The sequence below is a fragment of the Nannospalax galili genome, unplaced genomic scaffold (assembly GCF_000622305.1).
Source record: "Nannospalax galili isolate Female #2095 unplaced genomic scaffold, S.galili_v1.0 scaffold974, whole genome shotgun sequence".
In the NCBI taxonomy this organism is placed as follows: Eukaryota; Metazoa; Chordata; class Mammalia; order Rodentia; family Spalacidae; genus Nannospalax; species Nannospalax galili.
The window spans coordinates 3,368,755-3,379,572 of record NW_008335438.1 but is presented as its reverse complement, the minus strand read 5'-3'; the positions used below and the strand labels follow the sequence as shown (position 1 = coordinate 3,379,572).

General features: G+C 43.4%; 1 pseudogene; it reads left to right on the top strand.

Moving 5' to 3' along the window:
- LOC103731770 overlaps positions 1-10,554 on the top strand; it is a 139,571-nt pseudogene extending 129,017 nt beyond the window's left edge.
- The last annotated feature ends 264 nt before the right edge of the window (positions 10,555-10,818 follow it).

Here is a 10,818-nt window from a genome sequence, read left to right as displayed (position 1 = left end):
TGGCTGTGGGTTTGTTGTATATAGCTTTAATTATGTTGAAGTATGTTCCCTAGGACTTTGGACAAAGAATAAACAGAGACATCTGAATTTAATGATACCATGCATCAAATGGGCCTAACAGACATCTTTCAATTATTCCACCCAAACACCAAAGAATACACTTTCTACTCAGCACCTCATGGAACTCTTTCAAAGAATGACCACATACTGGGCCACAAAACAAACCTCAACAAATACAAAAATATTGAAATAATTCCATGCCTTCTATCGGACCACAAAGCAATAAGCCTCAAAATCAACACTGGGAGAAGCCCTAGTCACTGCATGAACTCGTGACGATTGAACAACGTATTCCTAAACAATGAGTGGGTCAAAGGAGAAATTGAGAAAGAACTAAAAGAATTCCTGGAATTCAACGAAAGGGACAATACAACCCAACACAACCTCTGGGACTCATTAAAAGCAGTCCTAAGAGGGAAGTTTATAGCTCTAAATGCCTACATTAAAAAATTGGAAAGAGCCCAAATAAATGACCTAATCACTGCCATTCAAGGCACTGGAAAGGCAAAGCAACAGCAAATGAAACCCAAATCCAGCAGACAAGAAGAAATAACAAAACTCAGGGCAGAAATTAATGAAATCGAAACAAAAAAATGATACAAAGAATCAATGACTCCAGGAGCTGGTTCTAAGAAAAGGTAAACAAGATTGACAGACCACTAGCCCAGTTAACCAAAAGAAAGAAAGAGAAAACCCAAATCAACAGAATCAGAGATGAAAGGGGAAACATCCCAACAGACACCCAAAAGATCCAGACCATTATAAGGGAATATTTAAAAAACCTATACACTACTAAATCTGAAAGTCTAAAAGAAATGAATGAATATTGGAAATCATGGGAACCTCCAAAGTTAAACCAAGGAGAGATCAACAATTTAAACAGACCCATAACAGATAAGGAAATTGAAACAGTGATACAAAGCCTCCCAACTAAAAAAAAGCCCAGGCCTAGATGTATTTACAGCAGAATTCTACCAGATATTTACAGGATACCTCCAACCAATACTACTTAAATTACTCAAAATGATAGGAACAGAGGGAGAATTCCCAAATTCCTTCTATGAAACCAACATCACTCTAATACCCAAACTGGGTAAAGACACAACCAAAAAAGAAAACTATAGACCCATATCCTTAATGAACATAGATGCAAAATTCTCAACAAAATACTTGCAAACCGCATACAGACACACAGCAGAAAGATCATTCACCATGGTCAAGTAGGCTTTAGATGCAGGGAGGTTTTATCCCAGAGACGCAGGGATGTTTCAGTATATGCAACTCAATAAACGTCATTAATCATATAAATGGACTCAAAGACAAAAACCGCATTGTCATCTCAACAGATGTAGAAAAGGCTTTTGACAAAATTCAGCATGCATTTATGTTCAAAGTCCTAGAGGGAACTGGACTGTTCTTAGAGTTTTAAGGGATTCACATTTCCCTCAGATCCTCAAATCATTATTCTTATTTGCATAGAATGATCATTCTCAAAGCATAGATGTTCAAGATGAGGTGAACTAGGTGTCAAGAAAATGACTTCCCAGGGGGAAATATCTCTTCCAACTTCAGGAGGTCTCAGTCCTCACCTGACAGTTCTGGGAGAAGACTCATCTTCACATCTGTTTTTCTTTTCGGTTCTATGAAGCACTGTGGGTTTCCCCCCTCTTTCTGCTGATTTTGTCTCTTCTCTGTGAAACACCATCACACCTTGCCTGTATCCTGCATCTTACTTAATTACTGCGGTTTAAGATTAACAGCCAGAGCTGGAGGTGCTGGACACAGTGGATAGAAGGATCTGGTTTTCCTTACATGAGGAACATGACTTGGGTGATCCTGAATGGTTCTATGTTCTCTCCACCCTCTGTAGGGTTGGTATTTTGCTGGCCTGGAGGACTCCAGGTGGTTGTTTGAGAACCTTGGGGTGGTTAAAAAATCAGAAAATGCTCTTTTAATAGTGCCCATTCTTATAGTCGCCTGTTGTAGAAACCCTTGACTATTTTGGCTAGTGAATGGAAGTGGAGGCAGGCAGGGCTCATTTGATGGCGTTGTAGAATCTGATTGTTCTTACCTATGTCCCTAACACTTGACATCCTTTCAGGGGCAGTCCACAATATGCTAATGTTAATTATGTTTGCTTTTACATTATACCCATGGTAGTAATTTCCATATTCTTGGTGCACAAATAACGGATCCTTATAAATGAAGGAAAGTAAAACATGTGCTTGGAAGTTAGCAATGTCTGTCTAGAGAAAATGCTTTATTTTAGTTTTTAAATTTATTTTGATTTTATGTGTATGATTGTTTTGCCTGCATGTATATGAAGGTACCACATATGTGTAATGCTGGGAGAAACCAGAAGAGGGCCTCTGATACCCTGGAACTGGAGTTAAGAACCATTGCTAGCCACCATGTGGGTGTTGGGAACTGAGCCTGGGTCCTTTGCAAGAGCAGCTAGTACTCTTAACCACTGAACCATTTCTGCATTCCTGGAAATGCTTTATTTTAGATATATGGACCTCAGTGTTTCACCTCAGTAGGCAAGCCCTCTAAGTAAATACATGCTTTGTGTTTCCTATGAAAAGGAAAATTCATGGTGAAGGCCGAGGTCATGAGAAATGTCAGTGTCCTTGACCTGCCTGCTTGTCCCTCTGTTCCTTTCCTTCCTTGTGTATGGCCTGTGTGAGAGCAGGGGAGCCTTACCCACTGTGCCCAGGGGGGTGACTCCAAAAGCATTAGCCTGGACGGTCATCAGGGAGGAGGCACTGCAAGGAAGTACGTGTCTTTTAAGGAATGCGGTTTGGTTTTTTGTTTGGCTTTACTAAGTGTCTTTTTACTAAAGAAAGAGCAGATGATTCCCAAATTCCCAGCTTCTCCTTTCCTAGTAATGATTTTCCTTGGGAAGAATTGGAGGAAGGGGGGCAGATACTGATCTTAGGTGTGTTTATGAAACTTAATGGTATTTGGCTAGTTAATTAGGAGGAAAGGGCACTGCTTCTTAAGTAGAGCCTCTGAACTGACTGGAATTTTCGTTTTTGGCTCTCTCTCCCAACTCCCTTGGCCCTCAGCCTGTCTGGGACTCCTTTTGCTCTCCCTCCCCCATATCACATACGCAAGTCTCTGCTTACATGAAAGTTAGTGGGTTTATTAAAAACAGCATTGCTACAGATGTAGCTTTGTTGCTAAAGGACATACCTAGCATGCACGAAGCCCTGGGTTCAAATTCCAGGACCTTATAAACCAGACGAAGCAGTTCATACCTGTAATCCCAGAAGTTGGAGGTGGAGAAAGGATGACCAGAAGTTCAAGGTCATCCTTGGCTACAGAGGGGGTTTAAGACCAGCCTGGACTACATGAGACCTTGTCTCCCCCACACACAAAGCATTACCTTCAACATGAGTAACTTTCAAAGTATTGACACTAGGTGTGTTCTCTGCCTTATCTTTTGTGCTTTTTAGTTTTTTACCTTTTTGGTTTGTTTGAGACAGGGTCTCATTCGATAGTCCAGGCTGGCCTCAAACTCATGTCAGTCCTCCTGCCTCAGCCTCTTAAGTGCTGGGGTTACAGGCATGAACCATTCGGTCTGGCTTGCTTTTTTCTTTTCTTTTCCTTCTTTCTTTTGTGGGCTCTGAAGTTGTCGTTGGAGCCCCTTCTGCCTTCGTGCTGTAACAGGGAAACAGAGGGGGAGAGAGAGAGAGAGAAAGGAAGAGAGAGAGAGGAAGAGAGAGAACTTTAACTTTAAAAATCAAAATCTTTCTTTCATATATAAGAACATAATGGGCCATTTTATTTGTATTTTATATAGCACACAGACAATTGTCCAAAGGCTTGCCCTTGGTTTTCTGAATCTGCCCTTAAATAGTTTATATAAAATAATGTACTACTGATTTCTGTGCTGGCCGACAAAACTCAAACCTAGCCCAACCCCGTGAATGTGTGTGCATGCCAGTGTGTGTGTGTAATCCTAAGATAAACACAGGAGCAGTTTAAGGTTTGCATTCCTCTCCAGAACTGCCTGCTCAGATGACAGTCTGGAGAACTGCGCAGCATCAGTAGCACCTGCTCATTGGATGCATCTAGCTCAGATCTGGGAATCTTGGTAACATGAGTCCAGTGGCATCACATGTCTAGAGTCTCCAAATCTTTCTCAAGTGCAGCTTTCAACTCAAGATGCCAAGATCACAGGCCTCTTTCAGTGCCAGTTGTTGAGCGTGCCTTTTTGAGTGACTGTGTTTGGCTGGGGAACAGCACTGTAGCAGAGATGGCCCTGGACTCCGTGTCCAAAGAACCATGTTCTGGAAGGAGTTTGATTAGCTGTCTGGTCTGAATGAAGCAAGTCACTTAACCTCAGTGAACTTTAGTTCCCTCGTCTTTAAAATGGGATGTTAAATTGAAGACCATGGATGATTTCATGATCCAAATGCAGTTCATTAAAAAACCAGTTCCAAGCCTGTGATTAATAAGCAGGAAAGGAAGCTCTTAGTCCCAGCCAAAGCTGCTTAGCAAGACCACTGTGGAGAGTGCACTTTGGGGCACGATGTTCTAGAAAGTAAAACGTTTGTGGGGGCTGGTCATGGTTATTGCTGTTTCTCAGCATTTCTTGGACTTTCAAGTCCAAGTTAATGCATTTTTGTCTCACTTTGTCCCCTTTGAATGTGCACTCAATGTGCTATTGAATTTTGTTTTAAGCAGAGAAACCCCATGTTCTATACTACAGTGATCAATAGGATTGTGTGCTGTTACAGAAAGGTTAGTAAGAATTCCTCACTGTGTTGGTGATCTGTTACTGGAAGGTGCAAGTTTTCTTAAAGGCTGCCCTTCCCAGGGAACGCTCCTTCACGCTGAGTGAAGCTAGTTGATGGAAATGAGAGCAGTTAAGACTCCTGACAGTTCTGGAGTGTTACTCAAAGAAAGGGTGACAGACAAAAAAGCACCACATGTGCCCCAGGAGGTGGACCTCGTGGCAGGAACTGGCTGTCTTTCCCTGGCATTTCCTTATTCCAGGACGATGCCCCTTTATTAACTAATGAACCAGATAAAAAATAGTGCTCTGCCCAGCTCTGTTATGAACATAACTGGGCAAGATCATGTGCATTTCATTAATAGCTTTCCTTACATGAGTACCAGTGGTAGGAAATAGCCGGTTAGAAGCCTTTTGATTTCCTTCTCTGGGTGAGAAAACTACCCAGGATAGCGTCTCTTTATTTCTCTCTTTCTCTTTATTTTGTACTTAGCTTTGGTTTCTTAGATTTGATTTCTCTGGAATGTGTTATTTATCACCAGATTTCAACACTACATATTTTATTTTTTAAGATTTAAAAATTATTTTAAATTATGTATATGTGCATAGAGGCCAGAGATGTTGGATCCCCTGGAGTTGTAGTTGCAAGTATTGTGAGCTGCCCTCCATGGGTGCTGGGAACTGAACTCGGGTCTTCTGCAAGGTAGTATGCACTTTTTTTTTTTTTTTGGTCTTTTTGAGACAGGGTCTCCCTATAGCCCCAGCTGTGCTGGAACTCACTATGTAGACCAGGCTGGCCTTGCTGAGACATCTTTCCAGTCCCTGACAACTCCAGGAGGATCCAACATCTCTGACCTCTGAGGAGTTGGGTCTTGCACATAGAAGGTGGTCTTGGAGAAGTACAGCTAATCTGACTCGTTAGCCTGAAATAGACGTAGTCTTTACCTCTTAAATTTCTTATCTAATATTTCAGTAGTAACTTTTCTGTTGCTGTGATGAAATACTCTGACAAAAGGCAACTCAGGGAAGGACAGGGAGACCTTGTCTCAAAAAGACCAAAATAATGATGATAATAATAATAATAATAATAATAATGATAATAAAATTGAAAGAGAAAAAAAAAAGCAACTCAGGGAAGAAAGAGTTTATTTTGGCTTACAGTTCTTAAAGGATAGAGCCCATCAAGGGGGGTAGGCATGGCAACAGGCAGGGACAGCATGGGGGTGGGGGCAGGAAGCTGAGCACTCCACACCTTCAAATGCAAACACAAGCTGAGAGAGAGAAAACAGGAAGTGGGGTGAGGCTATAAACTCTCAGTGCCCACCCCCAGCAACAACTTCCTCCAGCAAGGCTTACCTCTTAAATGTTCTATAACCTCCCCAAACAGCACCACCAACTGGGGACCAAGTGTTCAAATACTTGAGCCTGTTGGGGCATTTCACGGTTCAAACCACCACATCATGCTTTTATGGTGGTGGGATGAAAACCATCTTGAATACCACCTACAGTGCAAATTTTTGGTTTTGGTTTTATTTAAGAAGGAACTACTGTTGCTTTTAATAGAATGAATAGTTTAAAATTTATGTGTATGAATGTATTGCCTGAATGTATGTGAGTGCACCCATGTCATGCACTGCTGTGGAGGTCAGAAGAGGGCTTCGGATTTCCCTGGAACTGGAGTTAAGGATGGTTCGTAGCTGCCATGTGGGTGCTGGGAATTGAACCGGGGTCCTCTGCAAGAGCAGTTAGTGCTCTTAACTGCTGAGCCATCTCTTCATCCCCCTTAAATTTTTATTTATTTTACATTTGTTTGTTTGTGTATGTGTGGACACTTGTATGCCGTGGATGGGTCCCAGGGATCAAACTCAGCTTGTCAGACTCACAGGCAACTGCCTTTACCTGTCGAGTCATTTTATTGGCCTGATACTGTATTTATTAATTAATTTTATTTGACCATTTCATATGTGTACCTAATACATTCTGATTACTCTCTCCCCCCATCCCTATCAACACCTTTATCCCTTTTGGTTTTGATTTGTGACCCACTTAATTTAACCAGGGCTATCTGTGTGACCACTGGACCCACCAGTGGGTACGCATCTGAAGTCAAGGAATCCCCCACTCCCTGAATCTATCAGTAGCAAATAGCTAATCAGTGAGGGGGGGACCCCCTGAATCCCTTTTCCGTGTATGGATACATTTCAAAGGAATAGGCTTCCCCTCATTCTGAAGAACTGCAGCGAGATCTGCTGACCTTCTTTCAACACCTCTGTCAGCTCTTCTTCCTGCTCTGTGCATGGGAGATGACACTCCGTGACCACAGCAGTGTCTCCCTTAGTTTATGTACCCACTGAATCCAGCTGTGGAGAGGCACTCACAGAAGCTCTGAGGTGGGAGGAAAAGGCAATGGAGGTATTCATTCTGGCATCACAGTTGGTAGTCAGTCTGTTGAAGGCTACAGGTCCTGGCAAGCAGCTCTCTCTACTCATCAGATTCTAGCATTTTCTCTTTCTCCCTTTGACCTAGGCGTGGCAATGGGCTTCCACCATTGCTGGGCACGGTGTGCTGCTGTGTGTCTCTTGTAGTTTCACCTACACCCTTACCACACACTGGTTAAACACTTTGTGTTCAAGTTCTCCAGTTTGGCTATTCCATCTGTTTCCAGCCAAGACCCTGACTGATAAGCAGATCTAGCTGGTGACTGGCTGCCCTAGATCTTAGGGAGGTGTCTGGCACCATGATCTCACAGAGCTGTACACTTGGCTTCTTCAGTGGTTTTATCCCTGTCACCACATAAACTGAACATCAAAAGTTGGGGAAAGAAAAGCTCTGCAGCATGTCTGGAAGCCTGTAAAAACCACTGTACAACAGATGGTGCGTTTGTCGTTATATTTATTTCCTTATCAAGCGTATTCATGACCGAAGAGAGCTTCCACTTTGACTCAGTGTGGATGAGCAGCAGGCTCTCTGATTCTGGTGACTGATGATCAGGACCTCCAACTAATTCTGGTTAACTGAAGTGGGGTGACTGCAGACAATCAGTTAATGGATACTATGAAAAACCTCAGTGGACCTAATTTCTAATGTGAGTCAGGACTGTAGTAGCTATTGCTCTGCATGTAACAGCCAGAAATAAGGTGACTTTTTACTGCTGTTCCTGTGACCAGGGAAGTGCAGCTCCTCAGACAGAGACAGACCACGTGTGGGCTGCGGACCCTATAAAATGGAGGGATACTCTGCATGTTGTCCATCCTCAACCCGTGTACCAGAGATGAGCTTACAGGTCATCCTTGCATTGGACACAGCAGGTGTCTTTGGAATTTGGGGTATAAGTTAATAAGTTAATATAAGTTGGAGTCTTGCTTTTTATAGTAATGGGGCAGAATAGCTAGTGTGCTGCTATGGACTTCATGCTTCTTTCTGGAGAGCCAGTGATGTGTTCTTTTAAGATTCCTATAATTTAATTCTGATGGATGTTAAAGGCCTCCAGAGTCATTCTATATCTGTATTTACTGGGCAATTGAAATCTGAAAGGAGTGAGTGTGAAAATCCAGGTCAACCTTGAATTTAGAGGATTGCAGGTTTTAATTATGTGACCAGGTGAATATATGTGTACATGGTCATGCATGGTGTGCAACCATGTGCACATAGTAGGACAATGATGTGTAGATCTATTATGCTAATTAGGAGGATATCTAGGTCTTGTGGAATGAAGGGGCTTCAGAAAAAATTATGAATGCAAAATTCAGCATAAATGTTAATATTTATTTATGAAAGGAAAGTCACAACAGATTATAAGATCTTCTAAAGTGACAATTACTAAATGCCATAAAATACAGTGAAATAAAATATAGTGGATTAGTAAACGTGTTGTGACATATCTTTAATCACAATGCTTTCCCATTTACATTTTTGACAGCATATTCTCTGGTTCTCATCTGACAATAATTTAGTAATATATTCTATATTTTGAAAATCCCACTAGGTATGGTGGCACACACCTTTTGTGTCCCAAAGAGTATTTGTTCCTCGGAGGGGTGGGGCCTGCTGCAGAGAATTGGCTGTGGAGAGTAAGCTACAGAGAGGGAACTATGGAGAGTTAGCTGAGGAGGGAGGAGTGTTTGCTGGATCTTGGCAGTGGAGGCATGGAAAAAATGGCTCTGGTATCTCTCCCTTGTGGATGTGAGAAGGGGGCATTTACAGACCTGGGGGGGGGGGACCTTGGGCCTATGAGGCATGCACTAAAGCTAACGGAGACTGTGGGAAGAGCATGGCAGAGACCTGGAACAGCCAGCCACTGAGTCACAGAGCAGAACAAGGCACTGGTGTGCATCTTTGTAAGTTACTCTATTTCCCCTATCCAGGATATAAACTATGAAAAATTCAGATAAACACGTATTATATGGGGCTGAAGAGATGGCTCAGCAGTTAAGAATACTGGCTGTTCTTGCAGAAGACCTGGGTTCAAATCCAGCACCCACATGGCAGCTAACAACTGTCTATAATTCCAGTTCCAGGGGATCAGACAGCCTCTTCTGTCCTCTGTGGGCATTGCACAACACGGGTGCACTTACATACATGCAGGCAGTACATGCATACACATAAAATAAAAAAAATAAAAATAGAGTTCAAGCAAGAGTGGAGAGCGGACCCCAGAGAGCTCTGAGCAGCCCCACCGCTGCCACTGGCCTAGTTACCATCACACCCGGGGAGGAGCCGTAGCCACCGCAGGCGGCCCCAGTCTCCATCACCGCAACCAGGGGCAGCGAGGCCGAGACCCAGCCCCCTGCCCCCCACCCCCACCCCAGCGCCGCGGACACAAAGCCCGGCACCACGGCAGCTGCGGCCTCAGATCGGCACCTGCAGGCGGCGGGGACAAGAAGGTCATCGGAACGAAGGTTTGGGGAACAGTCAAATGGTTCAATGTTAGGAATAGATATGGTTTCATCAACAGGAATGACGCCAAGGAAGAGGTACAGCAGACTGCCTTAAAGAAGAATGACCCCAGGAAGTACCTTCGCAGTGTAGGAGATGGAGAGACTCACGTGGAGTTTGATATTGTTGAAGGAGAAAACGGTGCGGATGCAGCAAATGTTACATACGGGCCCTGGTGGAGTTCCAGCTCAAGCAGTAAATTATAGACGCTATCCACGACGTAGGGGTCCTCCACGCAATTACCTGCAGAATCACCAGAATAGTGAGACTGGGGAAAAGAATGAGGCATCAGAGCGTGCTCCTGAAGGCCAAGCCCAGCAGCGAAGGCCCTACCGCAGTAGGATGTTCCCACCTAGTACTACATGCCGAGACCCTATGGGCGACCACCACAGGATTCCAACCCTCCTGTGCAGGGAGAAGTGATGGAGGGTGCTGACAACTAGGGTGCAGGAGTGCAAGGGAGACCAGTGAGACAGAATATGTATGGGGTCATAGACCACGGTTCCGTAGGGGCCCTCCTTGCCAAAGACAGCCTTAGAGAGGACCGCAATGAAGAGGACGAGGAAAATCAAGATCAGACCCAGGGTCAGCAGCCACCTCAACGTCGGTATCTCCGCAACTTCAACTACTGACGCAGACGCCCAGAGGACCCTAAACCACAAGATGGCAAAGAGACAAAAGCAGCCGATCCACCAGCTGAGAATTCGTCAGCTCCGGGGCTGAGCAGGTTGGGGCTGAGTAAACTCATCTTACCATCTTTACCATCATCCGGTTTAGTCATCCAACAAGAAGAAATGAATATGAAATTCCAGCAATGAGAAATGAAGATTGGAGCTGAAGACCTTAAGTGCTTGCTTTTTGCCCATTGACTAGATATACCAGAATTATCTGCATTATCTATGCAGCACGGGGTTTTTATTATTTTTACCTAAAGATGTCTCTTTTTGGTAATGACAAACGTTTTTTTTAAAAAGCCTGGTTTTTCTCAACACACCTTTAAAGGTTTTTAAATTGTTTCATATCTGGTCAAGTTGAGATTTTTAAGAACTTTATTTTGTAATAAAAGTTTACAACTTGATTTT